Here is a 24,045-nt window from a genome sequence, read left to right on the forward strand (position 1 = left end):
AACATGTTTGGTAGGAGATAAAACAAAACATGTTTGGTAGGAGATAAAACAAAACATGTTTGGTAGGAGATAAAACAAAACATGTTTGGTAGGAGATAAAACAAAACATGTTTGGTAGGAGATAAAACAAAACATGTTTGGTAGGAGATAAAACAAAACATGTTTGGTAGGAGATAAAACAAAACATGTTTGGTAGGAGATAAAACAAAACATGTTTGGTAGGAGATAAAACAAAACATGTTTGGTAGGAGATAAAACAAAACATGTTTGGTAGGAGATAAAACAAAACATGTTTGGTAGGAGATAAAACAAAACATGTTTGGTAGGAGATAAAACAAAACATGTTTGGTAGGAGATAAAACAAAACATGTTTGGTAGGAAATAAAACAAAACATGTTTGGTAGGAGATAAAACAAAACATGTTTGGTAGGAGATAAAACAAAACATGTTTGGTAGGAGATAAAACAAAACATGTTTGGTAGGAGATAAAACAAAACATGTTTGGCGTTTCATTCTCTTTCCCTTATTTTCGGTGTTGTTGTTTTTTTCGTTTTTTGAATTATCGTTTAACGACCGCACAAAATGACTTCTGAATAAAAAACAAGATGAACTCGAATATTCATTTTTCCCTTTTTTATTTATTTGTCGCTGTGATAAAATATGAAACAAAGACTTATGTTTAACAAGGACTGTTTGAAATTAAGCACCAGTCATGAAACGAAAGATGTCTAAAAATAATCATGAATCAATCTGTCTTTCTTTCTGTTTTGAAAACTCCAGATGTTAAATATGTTTTTAGTTGTTTTGTTTTAAGTACACGAACACAAACGGTAAATAATATTGTTATACTGTACAATTACGAGTGAGTGTCACTATTAATGTAGTTCTGAAATGCTGAAACTTCACTAGATTTTTAACATTTGTAAGCAACAATATTGTTTAATTAGAACAATTACAAGAGAGTGCCACTATTAGTGTAGCATTGGAATACTGAGACTTCAATGGATTTTTAACATTTTCAACAACAATGATTTATATTATCTTTACAAAATATAATGTAATAAAGATAGAGTTAAAGGCCTTTAGTCTCCCGATGATTAAAACGACAAAACCTCTTTACTTTCAGCTATTATTTCGTTCGCCCTTGCTGCTTCATTAGTGCGAGTAGCACAAGAACATGTAATCACACTAAATGTATAGAACTAAAGACAATAATCTGAGTTTTATTGTAAATTCTTTATGAAACTCATTGTATGGCTGACTGGCTTCAGAAGGTTTAATTCTTCTAAGGCCTTTTTCGTGAATGTTACAGATATGATGTTCTTTTTCCCATACAGCTACCAAAAGAGTCGAAAAATTGGGCGCCAGGGTCCACATCATCAACACCCGCTTCACTTCCACACACCCACACCAGTAGATCAATAGAAAATGTACTGACTTACAACACTAAAATCCGGCATTCGATCCTCTATGGTGGACATAGCGCAGATAGCCTATTGTGAAGATGTACGATAACCACGATAAGTTTAAATTTTTGGCCATTTGAATTTATCTTCTTAAGTTCAGAATAATAATTTCTAAAAAAACAAAGCAGGTAAGTCAAAAATTGTATAAAAATCATGGTTAAAAAATAAAAAAACTGATGCGTCAAAAGACAATATTAAAAATCAAATTTAAAAACAGATGAGTCAAAAACGATGTTTAAAAATCAAAGTTAAAAACAGATGAGTCAAAAAACGATGTTTAAAAATCACGTTTAAAAACAGATGAGTCAAAAACGATGTTTAAAAATCAAATTTAAAAACAGATGAGTCAAAAAACGATGTTTAAAAATCAAGTTTAAAAACAGATATAACAATTTTTGATACTTAAATATTTATTTCTTATTTTCACATTAACTTTACATATTTTAGCCCCTTAATTTCACTATACATTCCCCTCATGACATCAAAAACTGATACTCTAACTGTAAAGAAAGAGATAAATAAATGTCCGAGGAAATTTGTTCCTAAATCCCTCTAGTTTACGCCTGCTTTGAACAAGCTTTAGACCCCCCTAAACACACACTTTACTTCAGAAACCAGCTATTGACATGGTTTTGATAACTTTAATATTTGTTAGTTTTGTGCGCTTGTTTGTTTTTGAATTTCGCACAAAGCTACTCGAGGGTTATCTGTGCTAGCCGTCCCTAATTTAGCAGTGTAAGACTAGAGGGAAGACAGCTAGTCATCACCACCCACCGCCAACTCTTGGGCTACTCTTTTACCAACGAATAGTGGGATTGACCGTCACATTATAACGCCCCCACGGCTGGGAGGGCGAGCATTTTGGTGCGACGGGGATGCGAACCCGCGACCCTCAGATTACGAGTCGCACGCCTTAACACGCTTGGCCATGCCGGGCCGTTTTTAGTGCGCATTTGTTATATATTCTGAGAAATATAGATTTAATATAAATTATACAATTGTCCACTTAATATTTCTGTATATCTTATGACAGATTTAATTTCTCACATGTTTCGTTTTGTTCATTTCTTTTATATATTTACATGCTAACAAATGTACCGCCGCCTTATATTGCATTTATTACGTTGGTTTCGCGAGGATGGCCCCCGCTAATACAGCAGTATGTCTATGGATTTACAATGCTAAAATCAGGAGTTCGATTCCCCTCGATGGGCTCAGCAGATAGCCCGATGTGGCTTTGCTATAAGAAAACACACACACTTCGCGAGGATGGCGGGACAGAGTGCGTGCGTATCATTCGTCATGGCAGTCAGTTGATTTAGGGTTATTGCCAAATGCATCCGTGCTACGCGAGACGTTAATCGTAAGTTTTGCTTCGTGCCAAACTCAAACAGATGGTCCTCGATCTTCTCCATCTTACTTTCAGGAATGGTCACCAAATTTAGTCAAATTTGTGACACCCGACAAGTGGACAACTCTGACTTGTATAAATAGGTGTTAGCAAAAGTAAAACACAGTGTTGGGCTTCATTAAATAGTAATTACATGAATGGAGGCATGGGCCGTTCCCTTCCGTTATTTTGAGCTGTAGCCCCGAACCGTTTATCCGATGGGAAGGTGCCCAGGTTACAAACAGATTTAAGCGGTACAACTTCAGTTTGGCGTCGGTTTCACTTCCTTGCTCAGACCAGCATTAAAGCGTTGAATTTGAAATGTCTGCAAACTATTTGTTTAATTCCCTTTACACTTGAACTTTGGAGAGATGTCTTGAGTTTCTCTATCAATTGTAAACATAATTAGCTCAGTTGTTTGCACACAACATCAGATTTTGTTATTTTAGCGTAAAGATACACGATTCGGCAATTTGCACTATTTTCGCTGCAAAGAAATGAGCCCTGGATTTTATAGATCGGAGGATCCTCCCAAAGAATTAGCATCAGACGTACATACAGACGGAAAACTCTGCGTTGTATATGTAGATATTAACGTATTCATACTTTAATATGCTGTTTTATATCGTTTTATTAAGTTTGTACTTGCCTAGTTTCGAAGGTTTCTCTTTGATATAATTTGATATTCCTATATCCCTTATGTGAAAAAAATTACGGTTTAATTTTATTTTTCATTATCTCAAATTTTAATTTTTTAAATGTTTTATCTTGTAAAATCTTGGAAGAAATTTTTAACTTACGTTAAACATCAAAGATCTTTGTGCTTACTGAATGCCAAAAGGGAATATTATTGAAACAACGTTTTGTTTGTTTGTTTTGAATTTCAGGCAAAGCTGCACGAGAGATATTTGCGCCAGTCAGCCCTAATTTAGCAGTTTAAAACTAGAGAGAAGGCAGCTAGCTAGTCATCACCTCCCACCGCCAACTCCTGGGCTACTTTTTTACCAACGAATAGTGTGACTGACCGTCACATTATAACTCTCCTACGGCTGAAAGGGTGAGCAAGTTTTGTGTTACGGGGATTCGACCCCGTGACCCTCGCATTACGAGTTGAGCGGTTTAACCATCTAACCATGCCTGGCCTAAAACAGCGAATTAAACGTAAAAGTTGTCATTATTTTCGATTGTGTGGTCTGTAGCCATGTTAAGAAACTTGTTTGTGTCACAAGAAGCTTAATGATTGAATGCGACGTGATAGTAAGACAATAAAATACTCCAAAATGTTAGGGTTTCCATTTATTTTCTACGCAATTGCGAAAGCTCCTCAGACGAAGCACGTGCTGGAGACAATGTACGTGAAACAATAAATATCAAGCTAATCAAATGAAAGCACGTAAAAATTCAAGCCGCAAGAGGTTACTTCATATTTGTTTATATAAAACGTACTTAATAGTATCACGAAACTTGGTACGTACTCTAAATAGTCCCCCATATTCGTTTACTTGAAAGGTACTTAATAGTATCTCGAATCTCTGTAATAGTCTCTCAAGGGATTCAGCAGTAAGTCCAGGGCTTATAACGCTAACAAAATTTAGTTTCGATACATCGGTGGACAGAGCACAGACAGTCTGTTGTGAATCTTTTTGCTTAACAAACAAAATACAACGTACTCGCTAACCTAACTTGTTTTATTCGTTATTTGTCTTATTTTAAATCAAGCGCTCTCTTCAGTTTCTGAAGTCTGAGATCAACGTCTACAGAGTTTATAACGTTAGGTGTAAAATACGTGTCGTCAAACTGCTTATAGTGCGGAAGAGAAATCGTAATAAAAAAAACAAGTGACTATAGATGTCACATCTTTGAAGAATTTCTATCTGTGTAATGTCAGAAAATACTCTGGCAGAAGCGAGCTTTCGGAACTTTGATAATTACTGCTCCATTAGTTCCTTCTTCAATGGTTGTATCATGATGTATGATTCGAGAGTGGAAAGTCCTGCTTAGTGTTAAAATACTCCTTGGCTCGAGTGTATATTAATCACATATTTTTGTAGTTGGTTTGTTGTTGTATTCTAAAACGACATTCTACTCAAATTGTTTTTATTCTTTCAAGTCATCACTTCTCAAGGCAACGGATGTTAAATGAATCTAAGAAAAGCGACTTCCTGATGCATGAAATAATAGCTTAGCGTATAGATTATTCATTGAAAATATGTGAGAGTCGTAAAAAACTGCTTTATGCATATTAGAGAGAAATAAGTTGGACAATTTTAATCTAAAAGAAGTAAAAGAGAAAAAAAAATTTACGTCGTCTTATAGATTTACAAAATAGTCATAACAAAAGATATCGGTTTTGAGCCTCAGTTGCCTCCAGCAGCGAAGGGCGTTGAGTTTTATTTTAAAGTGATAAAGATGGACAATCTTATTCTCATCTCTTAAAAAAAATACATCACATGTTGATAGATGAGGTCTCTATTTTTCGCAACATGAAGCTTTTATTTTCTGTAAACAATGTCCAAAAGCAAAGTTAAAATGAAAACAAAGTTTCGTCGTTTGCTTTTCATTCGCAGCAAGAAATGTGACAAAATAAAACGTTTACTTTACAAACTTCTAACCCTTTTTCTGTTTACTAAGTTCAACAGAGATGTTCGTCATTGTGAGGAGACTAAAGAGAGAAAAATGTGACACGAAGTATTGTGACTTCAAGTCAAGATACATTTTAGATGACAAGACAACTTTACTGAATGCTGTGTAAAGCTAAAAGTGAAAGGTGACAGCGTTAACGTACGACATCTAAAGAAATTTCCCTGTTTTTTATAAGCACTATTCTATTCCAGGTAGGATGATATCTTTTAACAAAAAAGAGGTACGCTTTTATTAATGTTTATAATATTGAATGAATGAGACTCATAAAACGTGACATATATTTTGAATGATTTTTACGCGTAGTTCATAATGGAGTAAATATTTATATATTAAATTTATATTAAATATGCTAAAAATTCATAATAAGCTTTTTGAATGAATAATACACATAAGTCACTACAAGGCAGAGCTACTGAATGACTACAGAGGGTTGAATACATTTGAACACGCAAATCAGAAAGACATGTACCAAAAACAAACAACCGTCCTCACTTCCTTATTGTAATGTTTAGTTAAAAGATAATAACTGTATATTACTTTTGAGATCACACTTATGTCAGTGGTCAAGGCTATTATTAAGAGATACATTATTTAGTAACGTGTAAAATATTATGTCATCCAAAAGGTCGATGATTCGTTTTGTTTACAAACAAGGATAATAAAGTAATTTCTGAGGACAAATTAAGCTTTGAATACTAGTTGGGAATCATTTCTAAATCTAATCAAAGCTTAATTTGCAATTTTAGAAATTATTCTCTACTCACAATTTCCAAAATTCCTAAAAACGTCAAGCGAGGCAAAAGACCGACCCCACTTGCTCTGTTCTCTTGTCCTCGACCATGAAATTGCTCTTCAGTGGTTTGCATTTTGAACCAAATTGAGAAAACTCGCGAACCACCAGTGTCCTTAGACCACACTTTTAGAACCACTGATTTGTTGTTTCACAACATCAATACTGAGAATAAACAGATAAAATGGATAATGCAATAACCGTACAATGCTATGAATAGTAACTATAGAATTGAACATTTTAAGATACAAATGATACAAATCAACAAGTTATGGGAAAAACATGTTCGATATAAAGTCGCGGTGAAACGGAATGTACCAGAATTATATGTAGTCATTGTTTGACATTTCGTAAGTAGCGCGATGCAATCGCAAATTGATTTCTTTTAAGAAGAGTATGCAACAGCCTTTTAGTACCTAGAACCTTCTTTCAATCATAAAGATATGTTTATATCGCAGATTTAGAATTATCAAGCTAGAAATGTGCCTTAACCCTTTCACTGTGGTTGGGAAGCATATTTCTCAGTGCTCCCACACCCGTGTGTGACATATGGGAATAAAACTAGTTTTAAAGTGGTTATTGACATCCCACCTAATGCTGATATATGGTTTCCCTCAATGTTTTTCACTCAGCCCTTCAGTAAGTAAAACGCTGCCTGAGCGCTATGTATAACAACTGCGTGTCAACCATGTCGCATAGCAAGAGTGGCGAGTAGTACTCCTAATTACTATGTAAATACGCTTACCTCAGAAAGCTTAAAAGATAGTAAAACTACGTCAAGTGGTGTTCAGATATGTGGTAATGAAGAGGAAATGAGACAAGAGGCTTAACTATCCATCTAGTGATAATATTCAATACGATGAACTTTGACTTTGCAGAGGAAGGCATAAACAGCGTAAACAATGAGAAACATTTGTTCCAGTCGCAGTGTAAGGGGGTGGAATTACTGGAAAGTGAGATAATAGTGGATGGATTGAGTTGGGGTACTAGGACTACTCAGAACGAAATCTCAAAAAATGTTGTACCTCAGTCGCGGTAAGCAAAGTGTCACGTATAGTAATAGATGCAAATCCATGAACACAAAGATTAGTGACAGAGGTCGCCTACGTAACCCAGACAACAGTATATGTCCATAATAAAAACAACAACATCTTCATCTAGAAAAGTGAAACAAGTTGCCTACACAGTATATTAATTCAACCGTCGAATATCTCGAGCAGCTGGAAAATGTGTTGAGTATTCATGCTATTCCGTCAAAAGACGTATCCGTTAAGTCGCCGGATGCAACATCTGTGAGTTTCTGTGTGACCACACAGTCGAAACGAGTGCTGAGAAACCATTGTTTTCGAACATTAGATGCCTTATAGAAAGCAGCAGGGAAAGGATGTGTGTGTTTTGACAAGACAAGCCTTACATAAGAACCTTTAACAACGAAAATCATTGAAAAAGAACGTTCGTCAGATAGCTTGTGAAATATTGCGACATGGACTATAACGACTTAGTGAGGCACCAAAATCGTTTGTATATAACGTATTTAACCTCATGGTAGTTCAAAGCTTAACTTGATAAATCAGTGGCTTCAATACATTGTTTCTTTTTGTGTTTTAAACGTACTTAAATACGCAATATTTCTCCTGTTTTGCTGCTTTCTACTGGTGCTCTCGGAATTTCCCAAATCATTTGAACGCATTTCGTTTTTGTTAACAAAAATCACTAATACGACAGGTATGCATAAAAGTCCAGTGTCTTCTCTAAAAAAACAAATATATTTTAAATCTAAGGAACTAATTTGGAGATAGATGTATGTGTGTAACAGCTAATAATTACTAGATATGTAAAGAAATCTCCCTCATTGACTCACGAGACAATAACCACGTAAAGACCTCTCAGTTGATTGGTTGATTCTTCACAAGCTATACAATACATTATCCGTTATTTGTCCGGCACGGTTTTAATGGATCATTATCATAGAAAGAGGCATAACACAAGAAAAATATATACTTATGAAGCAGAGTTGACTGCATAAGATCAAACTGTTACTGCTACACGAGTTCATTTTAAATTTGTTCGTTCCCTTCTCATCTCAGTAATATTTGGATTACATCAGAGATATCATCTACATGCATATAACATGTGTTGTTTTGGTTGTTTCCTACCCAATTTATTGTTTTAGTCTTTCCTTATAAATGAGATCATACGTACTCCATGACGAGTAGGAGCAATCGTGAAAAAAGGTTTTATTAAGTTGAAATGTCGAAGGTAAATTTTCAGGCTGGTTGGACTTGGTTTGATTTGTTTTGAATTTCGCGCGAAGCTACACGAGAGCTATCTGCGCTAGCCGTCCCTAATTTTGCAGTGTAAGACAAGAGGGAAACTATCTAGTTATCACCATCCACCGCCAACCCTTAAGCTACTATTTTACCAACGAATAGTGCGATTGACAGTGACATTGTAACGCCCCCCACGGCTGAAAGGGCGAGCATGTGTGGTGTGACGGGAATGCGTATATCAACAGATAATTATTTGTTGAACTTCGAGCAAAGCTACTAAATGGCTAGCTAGCCGTACCTAATTTAGAAATGATAGACTAGAGGGAAGGCAGCGAGTCAACATTACCAATTGCCACCTCTTGAGACACCCTTTACCAACAAAAGTTGGGAATTGCTATCACATTATAACGCCCTAAATATTCGTTGACTTTATTCGAAACTGGGAAATGCAGATTGCTAGTCGAACACTTTAACCAGCAGCCTTTACTAGGACGGTTAACAAACTTTTAAAGCAAGAAATAGATTGTAGAGTCAGTAAAAGTGCTCATTCAATTAATCTGTTGCGGCTAATAACAGTTTTGTAAACTAACAGAAAGAAAACAAGAGGGAATCCTCAATAGCCGCGTGTGTAATTAGATATCAAATCTGTCAAGAGATGGTGTTATGAGCTAAAAGTTTGTATTTGAAGAAAAACAAACTCAGAGCTATTCTATTAACCGCTTAGCCGCGGTTAAAACAGGAAGATATAATAAAACATAAGAACAAGGACTTAAGAAACGGTAAGGCTTGTCAGGCTACGGGCTGACCAGTTTTCATGGATATAACTTATGTATTAAAAGTTGCTTCTTTTAATTCTGTGCATTGTATCGTGTGTATATAATATTTGTACTTAACATATCTCAAGATTCGATATCATACCATTCAATTTTAAAAACGTTCTGGGAGATATGACCCCAGATCCTCTTAGAAATGCCAACTTGACAGTGGCCTAACCACTCCAAAAATGCTTCTTACGAGAATGAATAAGTGTATAAGGTATTCAGAATTTTTATAATATTTGTAAAAATATATTTGTTTGTTTGTTTTCTAGTTAAAAGCAAAGCTACAAGGGTAGCAAAACCCGGTTTCTGGTGGTGTAATGACCGTAGACACACCACGGTCCAACTGGATGGCCTTTAAGAAGCTAAAGGTTAAAATATAAATTAATTTTATATTCATATATCTTATTACCCGTTACAACAATGTCTGTGTTTTAATGGGTGCCACCATATTCTCTTTCATATATGTGTAAGTATTGTTTTGCCATAAAAGTACATTTGCTATTATTCATTTAATTTTGCATGTTTTGTAGCCCTTCTTTTACCTTTACCCTACACTCATGAAAGAATTTTGGCAACAATTGATTCATTGTACTATCAGGTTCAATAACAGTACTTGTTTTCTATAGGAATTGACAAGTATTTTAACTTTGTTTTTGTACACCCATATAAACTTGTATTAACTCCGTTGGAAAGTGAGGTATCTAAAAACATTGACGGCAACGGCGCGTAGAGTACGATCTACCAAAAGGTTTCATTCCCATTGGACTGACTGACAAACCTATTGATTTCCAAGACGTCTTTCAATCGAACGTACAAAAGAAACCTCTTTGATTATGTCAACACGTGACAGCTCCCGTTTGTGAAAAGCGTGCATACGAGACTTTAGAAATATGTTGTTGTTGTTTTTTCAATAAGAATGGTTTTAAATCTATTTATTTTATCAAAACTTTATTGAAATATTTTTGAAGTATGTCCAAGACATAAAAGAAGAGATGTATTTTATTAAACATGTTTCTTATAGAATATGTTAAAAGGTAATACAACACCAGCCATGTTGTACTCCTTTCAAGAGTAATTGTGTGTATATACATAGAGGTCGTTATCATTTATTTCTTCTGTGTTTTAGAAGTATCTATAATTTTTTTTTCTGCTGTTGTTCTTTCAAGCACATTCTCCAAACATTTCTATATAATACCTTAAACATAACATTAAAGTTAACTTACGCTACCAATACAATGGGCGCAGATAGCCTAGTTGCTTTGCTCCATAAAACGCCAAGCCTACCAATATAACGTGGGCGTGATATTTCCAGCCTGAATGATATCTTATGCAACACATGGGATAAACGTCTAAGATACAGATCCCATTGTTCAAGTGTAGCCATCCCTAAGTTTGAAACGCTGAAAAAGAATGGATAGCGGTTAGCAACATCCACCGCCTACGCGGTTACTATTGACCAAATATGAAATTAACTGTCACTTTTACAAAGCTCTCGTAGCTTAAAATATGGAACGCATTCAGTAGTAATTTTCGGGATTCCAACCTAGGACCTTTCGGCACGATGCCTTATACCTTAACAACTAGGTTATATTGGCCTAGAATGTTATGAAGAATAATCGTAGATTAATATAATGAAAAGAGAATACTAATAATAAATTTTGATTCGAATCCCTGTCGCATCAAACATGCTCTCTCTTTCAGCCATGAGGGCATTATAATGTGGCACTCAATCTCACTTTTGTTGATAAAAGAGAAGCCCAAGAGTAGGCGGTGGGTGGTGATGACTAATTGCCTTCCCTCTAGTCTTACACTGCTAAATTAGGGATGGCTAGCGCAGATGGCCCTCGTGTAGCTTTGCGCGAAATTGAAAAACAACACAAATAAATTTTGTCCACTGTACACAAGCAATGGTGATTAAAACAATGGCTGCACTACTTAAACACTAACATCTCTCTCAATAGAATAATGTAGAGAAGTTAAGTTACCTTAAAATATAAGACATTCGAATGACAAAATACTGTCTAATATTGGTTAAAAAAACATTTCTTTCCTTAGTTAAATATAAAACAAGTAATTTCAGCCCAGGAGATTTTCGGGAAAAACATTTTTGGTTGTTTAAATGTAAAGCTATGTAACAGCATACCCACACTGTGTCCAATACAAGGAATTAAACCACCAATTTTAGCGTTATAAGCCGTAAAGATTTCTGCTAAGCTCTCAGAAAACTCGGTAAATTATTTGTTTGTTTTAGAGTAAAGCCACCTGGCTATGTGCTGTGTTCACCGCGGAAAATCGAACCCCAGTTTTTACCGTTGTGAGTCTGTATGCTCAATGCAATTATATTTATGTACAGGAGGTATGGATGCATTATAGGATTAATGGTTCGGATGTAATACTTGGCCATGGTTTAGTAATGAGATATAATTTTGACACTAAAATAAATATTGCATGCCACACTATCTTTGTGGTTGCATCAGAAGTGTTTACCTGGCATGGCCAGGTGGTTATGGCACTCGAGTCGTAACCGGAGGGTCGTGAGTTTGAATCCCGTCACACCAAATGCTCGTCTTTTCAGCCATGGGAGCGTTATTATGTGATGGTCAATCCCACTATTCATTGGTGAGAGAATAGCCCAAGAGTTGACGGTGGGTGGTGAAAATTAGCTGCCATCCCTCTATCCTCTAGTCTTACACCACTAAATTTGGGACCGCCAGCGCAGATAGCCCTCGTATAGCTTTGCGCGAAATTAAAACAAAACAAAACCATACAACAAATAACCAAAAAGGTTTGATGCTGTTTACTATTTCGCAGAAAGATATCCATCTTTTCGTATCCCTTCACACAAAGTGTAGCGATGTAAGTAAAGTCAGATTAAAAGCGTTGTAAAATGGGTCGAATGTCTTCAGAAGAAACGTTTTCCTAATGGTCGTTAAACACAAATTATTGAGACACCATAGGTTGACGTCTCTGTTTCTAACGTTGCCACGCTACAGTTAGGATTAGGAGACAAATGATCATTACTTAATTTAAATCAAATAAATACTCCATAACTGAGATACCTGAAGCTATACATATGTATCTAGCATCTGGGCAGTAAATCTTACAAGCACCATTGTTTTGTACAGTTTCTGCCGGCCGAACGTAGATAAATTAGTTACATTACAATATGATTTAGTCTACCTGACTCACGGAGTTATTGAAGACCTATAATGTGCTTTTTGGATCCATCAAATTGGACATTAAATAGATTTTGGTTTCTATACAAATTTTGTTTTCTCCACATACGGTTTATGTTTGTATACTGAACTAATTCTAATGGACCGATATTGTGCTGTATATTATGTGATGCTTAGTCAATTAACCCTAATGAACTCCAATTATGTTATATGTTATGTAATGCTGAAATAACAAGTCATAATGAACCCAAATGGTATGGTACGTTGTGTACTGCAGCGATAACTAACACTAATAAACCCAAACGATACCGCATATTGTGTCATGCTGAATTGGCTAGCCCTAACAGACCCAACTGGTATTGTATATTGTGCCGTTTTGGATTAACTAAGGATAATGAACCCTTATGATGTTGTACATTGGGTAATGCTGGATTAAATAAATCACATAAGCTCAAGCGACACTGGATATTGTATACATTCTTTATTTGTATGGAACCGTATTTAATCAAGATTGTGGATAGTTTTAAACCGGAAGATAATGAAGTTGCTGTAAGTAGCGAGTTCTGATCTGACATTGGTCAGTCACATTTCTTATAGAGTATGTTATTTGCGAGTTTTGCTTGACCACCTGTTCTCGTTTTCCAATATTATGTGCTGCAAGTAGGGTTAACACAAAAAATATAACAGTTTAACATGTTGATTCCTTTCTAGATTCTGTTACTCTCCCTGATACATTATTTACTTTTTTAACTGTAAACACACGTTTTCTAAATACCAGAGGTAAAATACATAATGTTGTATGTGAAGCTGACATTAGAACAACCATAACGCTCCGAGGCTTAGGATACAACAAAGACTCCTACAGAATATTCTTGAAGTTCATAATTAAAACTGTTCTTCATGACAGAGATTTCACAAAACTTTCTAAGTAAACACAAAAGTGTGTTTGTTCGACAATAATGACACTGTAAACGATATCAAAACGTGACAGGGAAACCTTAAGGGTTCTAACTTGTCTTATCTTTAATATATTGTATTTCTTATCTATTGTCGTGTACCCTTTGATCCAAAAATCCAATTTTTTTAAAATAAAATAAATCATTTTTGTTTTATTGGACTTTTCGTACCCGGAATACGTACATTATCAACATGAATGGCCCGACATGGCCAGGTGGTTAGGGCGCTCGATTCGTAATCTAAGGATCGCGGGTTCGAATCCCTGTAGCATATATAAAATGGTGAAATATCACATAAACACAGCCAGTCTTCAGTTCAATGAGTAGTAAAAAAAGTATGTTCCTTTAGTCTAAGCTTAAGAATACATTCAGAGTGGAAACTATTAGTTCTATTTTTAAAACAAACTTAAGGGACCTAACCTTGATAATAATGAGTCACAAGAAAAACAAATTGACCCACAAAGGCTAGTTCATCTTTCAGTTTCGTGTTTTGTTCTTATTCATTGTTTTAACCAATGACATGAAAGATCCAGTGGCTAATATGATTACATACTGAGATATTTAATAACACATTGTCACTAGTGCCCACTCTGAAAATTATTACAGACATGTAAATATATATAATAGCAGGTTCTACTACATTTACGTTCAATTTTGATTTTTTTTAAACTTTAACAAGCAGTTGAAATTCGCTACTTTTAAGACTTTACCGCCTGGTGGGTCAGCAGTAAGTTTATAAACGCTAAAATTCGAGATTAAATTCCATGCGGTGACAGACCATATGCGGCCTGTCATGTAGCTTCTCATTACATAATTGTTAAATATCAACTCAGTGACTAAGGTTCAAAATGTAATTGTACGAAGACTCTCAAACCAATCTAATTATATAATCATAAAATACAATCGTCTGTCTCATGAGTTTTTTTACATAGTTTATAAAAAAAAATTTCTTCCATGTAAATCACAACTTATCTTGGGATAGTAAATAAAGACCTACACAGTTAAAACTTTTAACCACAAACAGTTCACAAAGGGCCCTGCATGGCCAGGCGGTTAAGGCACTAAGAGTTATAATCCGAGGGTCGCGGGTTCAAATCCCTGTCACACCAAACATGCTCACCCTTTCAGGCCGTGGGGCGTTATAATGTAACTGTCAATCCCACTATTTGTTGGTAAAAGAGTAACCCATGAGTTGACGATGGGTGTTGATTACTAGCTGTCCTCCCTCTAGTCTTAACTACTAAAATTAGGGACGGATAGCGCAGATAACCCTCATGTAGATTTGCGCTAAACTCCAAAACAAACAAACAATCAATATGGATATCCTTATATCGAATATTTCTGTGTCCAAAACATGGTACTAAAATCATTCTTTGTAAAATATTTTTTACATATTCATCATAAATACCCAGTACACATTATTACTGTCCATTATGTACAGAAAGAAAACAAAATACAACTTTATTGTCACACAGTTTGGTTTCTGACATTAGTGCAAACCGTTTGTAATTTTCAACCGATATAATAGAGAGAAAAGAGCTAATCAACAGCACCTACTAATAACACTTAGGCTATTCTATTTGGGTGAATAATGACATTTAACGGTTACGTTGATGATGCATCCACGGCTCCAAAGTCCAGAGTACGATTTTGTATTTATGTTTTACGAATAATAGACCAACAGAACCACAGTCCGCCACGCTTGGCTCATATCGAACAGTTCTATTTGGATCTGAAAAAATCTTAATCTTTAGTTTCTAACTTAATTGTGTGTGTGTGTGTGTGTGTTTGCTTTCTTATAGCAAAGCCACATCGGGATATCTGCTAAGTCCACCGAGAGGAATCGAACTCCTGATTTTAACGTTGTAACTTAATTGAAGACTAATTAATTTAATTGTATTAAAGACTCATTAGTTTTAATTTAATTGAATCCTCATTCGTTTTTAACTTAGTTGAAGACTGATTAGTTTTAATTAATTGAAAATTTATTAGTTTTAACTCAGTTGAAGACTCGTTAGTTTTAATTCACAACATTGAGAAACTTCAGTTCTCTTCCTTCTAGTTTTGTACGGAATTAAGATAATTATGATTGGTCATTAAACGTGTTTTCATACAAGAAATATAGTTGTAACTGCACTCATGATGTTTCAAAATATATAGCTTTCTCTTCTGTCGGCAAATAGGTTAATGCTTTGGGGCGTAGCTGCTATTAAGCTGAAGCTAGAGAGATCAGGAATCAGATGAGTGATGCGTGAACTCTGGGCTTTGTTTCATATTGTTCGTACTTAGATGCCACATTCTCCCATATTTAATGAGACTTATAAATATTTAACATTATTATTAGAAATTGTTCAGCTTTTGCTTTTAGCATCATCCCTAGGTTTGCTTTCCAAATTTGATGTGGTTTCATTTTGTATAATTTTAAGTTTTAGCTTATCTTTTAAATACAATATGGGCTGACACTAACCTTGTGAGAGAAAACTCTCTCTTTCACTCTAATGTTTCACACACATGTGTTTAGAACATTTGGCTGTATTTAATTGTTTGTTCTAAGTTTGATTGTTGATTTATGTATTATTGCACAGTTGGTTTCCTTCCTTGCGTCGGACTCAATAATCGTCGGGGAAAGACAAACCCGTATTCTATAATATCATAGTTGACGAATCTTTTGTTGTTGCGGGTCCTACCAGTTTACTCGTGAGAAGTCCCGGCACAGCCAGGTGATTAAGGCACTCGACTCGTAATCTAAGGATTGCGGGTTCGGATCCATGTCACATCTAACATGCACGCCCTTTCAGCCGTGGGAGTATTACAATATGACAGTCAATCCCACTATTCGTTTATAAAAGAGTAGCCCAAGAGTTGGCGGTGGGTGGTTATGACTAGCTGCCTTCCCTCTAGTCTTCCACTGCTAAATTAGGGACGGCTAGCGCAGATAGCCCCCGCGTAGCTTGGCGCGAAATTCAAAACAAACCAAACCAAATACTCGCAAGAAGTCAATGTATCACAGAAGACCACGAATTTAAATAAACACGTGTAAACGTATCAGTTTCTGCACGCCATAGTCCAAGCGAAAACCATGAGCTGAACTGATTATCGTTAGTTTCATTGCGAGTTTTCCCAATTAATATTTTTTGATGTATTTATTTAAATAATTCGTATACAAACAGTGTAAATTGTAAACTTAGAAACTAATATGTATGGAAAACACTTATGTGGTTAATTAAGTTATTGATACATATCCAACTTCGTGCCATTATGTACCAAATTGTATCCTACTGGGCATCACCATGTGTCATATCGTATCCTCTATCCAAGTTCTATCATACTGGCCATCACTATGTGTCATATCGTATTCTCCATCAACGTTTTATCATACTTGTCATCATTATATTCCAGCTCCTATCCTCCATCCAAAGTCTATTCTACTAGACACCAATATGTGTAAAATCCTATTACCTATCCATATGGCATCCTTTTTTAGAGTCAAATTACTGCTTCAGATCAGCATGTAGTCGGCGTTCCGGAGTGTGAATCTGATAGTTCGTGTTTCACGTTCCACTATAACAAAATCGTAATTTTGAATCGTATGTATGCGGTGTAAGTGAGGAAGAAAAACTCGGTATTCAAATTAGAGTAGCTCAAGATGGTAGTGGGTGCTTTTGACTAACCGTCTTTCTTCTAATTTTTCAGCTCCAAATTAGGGATAACTATAACCGATAGAATTTGTGTATTTAGCGAATATCCGAAACAAAATACGTCTCGTTTATAATTACATACGGGCACATAACGGGCAGGATGGAGCATGACAGCACACTGCCAATTGAGATTTCATATTAAGCTCTAACATCTTTATAAAAGTTTTTTACAACTAGCACTACTGATATGTTAGTGAGGGACCTGACATCTATTTTGTTTTTAGAACTGGAATATTTAATCTGAACGGGACCTTAAGATCGTATGAGTTAAATAGTTGGGTCAGAAACTCATAAGGTTTAGCTATACCTGCCACGATTTCTGTTAAGAAGCAAGTTTGAGTATCGAAAATATTTAAAATTGCTATTTTTGATGAGAAGTAATATAAGACATTGATTCCCAGAAAATATGAAATTACTTAGGACTCTCAATATACTATTATATTTAAGAAACGCATTTCTGTATGATCTATTATATTAATTTTCGTTTCTTGGAAGCCAGCTTCCTAATATTTTCAGCTTTTGAAAACAAACCTGATAAACGAATGTAATAATCCAGATGGTAACAGCATCTTCAAAATCAACTCTCTCGTGTTATCCGAAATGTCAGCAAATAATGTGATGTAATCCAATTCAGTTATCTTTTGTGTTGATGGCACCAACCTATATAATACCTGACACATCTGACATTTCTACAGGGCAACTTAACAGAAGTATTGAACATTCTCAAAATGACATTAGATGACAGCTTAGGTTTCATCACATTACAGTTTTACTGTTGATAGAAAAGTGCTTAAAGACATAGAATGACGATTCACTTCAAACACAGCTAGGTAAGCCAAGAATTAGGTCCAACTGCCAACAGCCATCTATCTTTGTCTTTGTTTTAAAACTTAGTTGTGGAATACCAAACTATATTACATATATTTATGAATCCAACGGAGAGAAAGTTAGTGGGTTACCTTGCAGCAAAGTATCGTCCAGTATACAAACAACAGAATGCATCAACAAGTCAAATACGACAAACCATTTCTATCTTTCCAAGAAGCCAAACGGCAAAAGATAAAAGCCATATTAAATGCCTTCTAGTTCGCAAGTTATCAAGAGATTATTTTATGCACATGATATAAATATAAGTTGTTTATCTGTTTCGTTAACTTTCGCGCAAAACTACTGGAAGGCTATCAGAGTTGGGCGTCCCTAATTTAGCAGTGTAAGCCTGGAGAGAAGGTAATTAGTCAATACAGCGCACCGTCAATTAGTCTACTTTAGTTGAAAAGTTGAATAGATCGTCACGCGGCTGAAAGGGCGAGTATGTCCAATGACGAGTTTCGAACCTATGACCCATAGTGGACCCTAAGCTCAAGGTCATCCAGGCAAAATATACGTTTAGTTCGTAGCTTAATTTAGAACTGGTTAATTTATTTTACTGAAATGAAGTCAATGCATATACAAATACACAATATACATATACAAACCATAGCCAGAACGTTCACAGTAATTACACTATGTAACACAAATTTTGTTCCTGGATAGTATGTGTTATTTATTAATTGCTTATGTTGTAAAAGTACAGAAAATGACCATTATTCCCTTCAAACTTTGCTTTCGTGACCTGGATAATAAAATTTAGAAATTAACCTATTTTCTAGGTAAAAACGGACAAACTTGCACATTTTCATTTACATAAGGTCTGAATAAAACGACGTATGAATCAAGATTTACATGTATTTGTACTAAAGTTATACAAAAATGTTTAGAAGTGAGTAATTTTTCGAGATTTGGGACTGTAATGTAAATCACTTTCACGTATCAGCCCCCAAATATAGTCTCCCATCATATTTTCGTTATACACTCCCAGATCACAAAAGCAAAGTTTGAAGAGAATACCAGATCTTTTCCATTTACTTTAGGCATAAGCAATTGGGAAATAACACTTTCTGCACAGGAACAAGAAAAAGTAAAAATTGTGTTACAAAGTGTTATTGAATTTTAAAAATTGTCCATTACCAGTCTTTATTTTTACTGTTAAGCCATAAAAAATTCTGTTGTCATAGCTTCCAAAAGCGTTGGGAATATTCTATCTATCAGACATGATACAAACGCAGTTATTAAACTAGTTAGCAACCATGGAAAATAGTTAGGCTCAATTCCTACTGCCTTTCGCCAGCTAGTGGTATACAGTCACCATACGCATATAAAAACAGGCTTGTAGTAGAAATAAACCAAGCCATTTCTACATTATTTAGACTCCCAACGCCCACTAGAAGCATTGATTTATATGTATACATACTCGGGTATATGGTTACGTATATATCCAACGAGAGCTTGTATCTATCAGAGACGTTATCTCTACACATGATAAGCCTTAACTTATCAGTCTCTTATTAAGACTGTAGTAGTAGTTTTACTCATGCGTGTCTTGTAACTTTTATCGAAATAATTAAAATCGTTGTCGATTAGGAGACGACATGCGGTTCAAGAATGTGTAACATGCAACTCCGACACTATCGTAATATAATGTGAGAAAAGTCTGTTTGTTTGCCACCTAACTCCTCCTAGGATTTTGTATTTAGACCTGTCAAATATGATTTAATTAACTAGAGTAATTCGGAATGTGTCAAGAAGTTATTTGTCTTGTAAAATTCGTAGATTACATAGCTCCAGTGATGGTATAATATAGGTCAGACAGTGGGGATGACCACTGGGATACTGATGGGATTTCCTCTTTCAATCATTACTGACATATTTAAGACACAAACAGAAAATCAATCATTACTAACATATTTAAGACACAAACAGAAACACTATATATATTTATAACTCGTGAAATATTAATTCTACAGTTGTATTTAGTTTTCCAATCATATCAATCATTTGAGAAATTCCTTTTTCAGACATCGTTTACACAAACTTTCAAGACAAACACTTATACTAAGTGAAATATTTTTAAGTCACGTGTTAATTATCGCTTTCCGTTTAACAGCTAAATCAGAAAATCAAATATATCACTTAATGTCATCATTGTAAATGGAAGTGTTTCCTCTTTATACATATCAGTATAGTAATTAGATACCATTCCTACTATTTCAACTAAATAAATGATTTCTTGAGTTTCATTAACCTCTCAGTGTACCGTACATCACAAGAGCACATCCTGCTAGCACGGTTATGTATTTGTTTTTAAGTAAGAATAGTTACCGAAAGTATTCCTTGTTAGTGATAATTTCACACACTACCAAAATTTTATTTATTATTAATAATTTCACACATTATCCAAAATATTCCTTTTTAATGTTAATTTCACACATTATCCAAAGTTTTCCTTGTTAGTGCTAATTTCACACATTATCCAAAGTACTCCTTGTTAGTGTTAATTTCACATATTACCCAAAGTGTTCCTTATTCGCGCTAATTTCACACATTATCTAAGGTGTTTTTTGTTAGTACTATTTTCACCTAACAATGACACAAAGCAGTTTACCTTTTTTTTTTTATCTGATTTCATGTGTCTAGCTCAGTACGTAACTGCAAATGACGTCATAATCCTAAGCACGATTGCACTAAAATTTTCAACTGGCAAAAAACGTGGTAACTTCAAAATTCACAAAAACACGTCTTTAAATATATTAAATAAGAACTGGTATAAAGAAACTGAAACCCATTTAGCATTGTTGTAGAAAACGTTTGCTAATCATACTTCTCTTCCTTGAAGACAAAGTTTTTCTAAATGTGAAACTTAGACTTTCAATTTTGTCAATGTTTCCTTTTTCCCTTTCTTCTGTTAGTGTTTGTTTTAGCTTTCTATTCATATTTACATGGAATTTTTATTTATTTCACACCTATCTAAGGACGCGAAATTATTTAAAGTGAAGTAAATAAATATCTCGTTCCACTCTCATTTGGCCGAAAACTTACGATACAACTGTTTGTTTTTTGAATCAAGTATCTCTACGCATGCGCCCGGCATGACCGGGTGGATAAGGCACTTGACTCGTAATCTGAGGGTCGCGGATTCGAATCCTCGTCACACCAAACAAGCTCGCCCTTTTAGCCGTGGGGCCGTTGTAAAGTGATGGTCAATCCCACTATTCGTTGGTGAAATGGTAGCCCAAGAGTTGGCGGTGGGTGGTGATGACTAGCTGCCTTCCCTCTAGTCCTACACCCCCAAATTAGGGACGGCTAGCACAGGTAACCCTCGTGTAGCTTTGCACGAAATTCAACCAAAAACTACGTATTAACTAGAACTGTGCTAATTTTGTATGTTATATCCATAAATATTGTATATATATATATATATATATATATATATATACACGAATGATTTCAAATTTAATCTCCGAGAATTTATCCATAAAGATTTAAAAGTAACAAACTCATTCATATTGTTTATTCTGCTTTTTCATTTGTCCTAGAGCTTCAATCTGTTACACTAAACACTCTCAGTGTCAATAACACATTCCTGTATAGCTGTTTGAAAAATCTAACACAATATATTTTATCGCCTACTGGTTCGTCTTGCTCGGTAAACATCTGGTGCGTTAAGTAGCAATATCATGTAGGCGAACGAAGCAACATGTATGAGTTGGGGGCAAATTTTGAAGTGAATCAAGCTTGTCGGATGTTTGTCGAGAGAGAGTTCTTTATATTTGAAGTAGCAGTTCGGAACTATTTTGATGCAGTGAGAACAAGCTATGATGAAAAACAGAAAAAAAAACTTAGACAAAGGTGAAACTAACACCTTTAATGATCTAACATTTTATTTGGGATCAAAAAAATCAACTCAGGTTTAGGAATATGAAAGCTTATCCAAATTTATCGGAGTCCCAAAGATGCTGGAATCCCCTGTATGTTTGTTTTGAATTTCGCGCAAAGCTACACGAGGGCTATCTTCGCTTATAAAAACACACTACTTTTCGAGACAAAAGTTAATGACTTGTTTCTTGATTCTAGTTTGATAATTTAAAACTATTACAGTTGTGGTAGGTTTAACATGATACGTACTAACGTTCATTTTTTAGCCTTACCTCATCTTAATACTGCGGGGACCGACCCTTCATATAAATACCTCAGTACATTGAACTTTCAAATACTTCTCGTATATCGAATTTGCAAACATAAAATCGATTTATCTAAACATTTATATTTCAAATGGCAATTTAAGGTGTACGTGATTGAATTATCTAAGAAAATTAACGTACACGATATACGAACTTGAGGTTTATTGTTATTCTTAGGGTTAGGTTCGGATTGGTTGTCTGGGGTTTTATGGCGTAAAACATCAGGGCTGTCTGTGCCTCTTCGGTTTTATTTTCTCCTCCGTTACGCCTAAGGACGATTTCTTTTCTAGCAAACGCTTTCCGGAGCATTAAACTCACGTTTTGTGCATTTTAAGTACGTTAGCGAGAGTCGTAGATAAAGTCTGTCATTTCAGAAGAGAAATTGTTTCTCCACGACGAGAAAAAAAAAAAACCCATAGATAAAATACAAAGAAATAATTTAAATTTCACATAAACTGATTTCATTTCAAGATAGGTGAAAGTATTTCTATTGCTCATTCCTTCCCTTAATGCATTATGTAAATTAAATTAATTTTCTAATAAAACCTTTCTTTTCATTAGAATCGGAAGATAGTTTAACCGTTATTAAGTGTTGCCGGTTTCAGACTTTAAATACAGGTTACGTGCCAGTTGGCGCTTTTGTGCTCGTATCTCGTAGAAAAATATTATTTCATCCTGATACTGTAATGAATTTATTTTATATTCATATAAAAATTTTAACCATATTACTCAAGTCGACAAGCGCGTTATACTCGGACATTTTATACGACGTTTGCCCACTGACGCCTGGTTCGTATTTTTGGAACTACATTATTTGAAAATAAATGTTGTACGCTTAATATATATTGTACTGGTTTTAAAAAGATAAACTATTTCGTGAAATTATTTTAAGAGCACATAGCGTTCTTATTAACACACTTAACACTCGTGCCCTCAAAGATTCATTTATGGATTAAACAGCGAAAGTAAATTTTAATAAAAATTGGAAAGTGAAACCGTTATTTGTCGTGAAGCAGAAAAACAAATGTATGTGTGTGTGTGTGTGTGTTTCTGTGATTTTATCATAATAAAAGGTTCGTACGTTTAAATCTATTGTACAGTGCCTGGGATACCGAAATTGACAAGCTTAACTCAGCCGCGCCATCTACTAGCAACTGGCGAATTAAACCTGTCCTCCATTTCTTCTATTTCACATTCTGCGAATGCAATGTTTTTCAAGCAAATTTTCTAGAACATATAAGGTAAGGGTAAATGTTTTTCAATCCATAAAATTTCGTAACTAAGAAATATTGTTCTTTTAAAGTAAATTATTCACGGATATTCCAAAGGTATGGATATTCTTTTGCTTTTAGCACAAAGCTACACAAATAGTATCCGCACTCCGTCTACCACGGAGACTCAAACCTCGGATTTTAGCGATGTAAGATCATGAATTTACTGCTGAAACATGGGGGAGAACTTGTGAGCTTTCTTCTCGTATCTTTTAGATATTATTTCTATTACCACAGTCTGCGGACTTACAACAGTAGGAACTAAGTTTCAATAACCGTGGTGGGCAGAGCACAATTAGCCCATTGTGTAGTCTGTGCTACCTTTTACCTTATGTTACTGAATAGTCTATTCGATTTTCGTTTCTTTGCTGTGGACTCTTTTATTTGTCGTATTTAAATGTGAGTCGATAAACGACTAATTTATTCGTAGGTCGGAATTGTGAAATAAAAGTCTTTCTTGCTACAAACAATATTTCTACACTGACAAGCATTACTTCGGCAAAAATC

At 35.0% G+C, this 24,045-nt stretch overlaps 1 long non-coding RNA gene across 3 annotated transcripts; it reads left to right on the top strand.

Annotated features, from left to right (window-relative positions):
- The first annotated feature begins 717 nt into the window (after nt 1–717).
- On the top strand, nt 718–23,664 carry LOC143255013 (uncharacterized). 3 transcript variants are annotated; one of them, XR_013030412.1, is made up of 4 exons: nt 718–5,690; nt 9,152–9,338; nt 9,650–9,748; nt 23,368–23,664. It is a non-coding gene; the product is annotated as an uncharacterized LOC143255013 (long non-coding RNA). The 3 variants fall into 3 exon arrangements; XR_013030413.1 differs by lacking the exon at nt 23,368–23,664 and having other exon boundaries at nt 718–1,506; nt 3,744–5,690; nt 9,650–13,387; XR_013030411.1 differs by lacking the exon at nt 23,368–23,664 and having other exon boundaries at nt 9,650–13,387.
- Nucleotides 23,665–24,045: the final 381 nt, after the last annotated feature.

This window comes from Tachypleus tridentatus, chromosome 7 (genome assembly GCF_004210375.1).
Source record: "Tachypleus tridentatus isolate NWPU-2018 chromosome 7, ASM421037v1, whole genome shotgun sequence".
In the NCBI taxonomy this organism is placed as follows: Eukaryota; Metazoa; Arthropoda; class Merostomata; order Xiphosura; family Limulidae; genus Tachypleus; species Tachypleus tridentatus.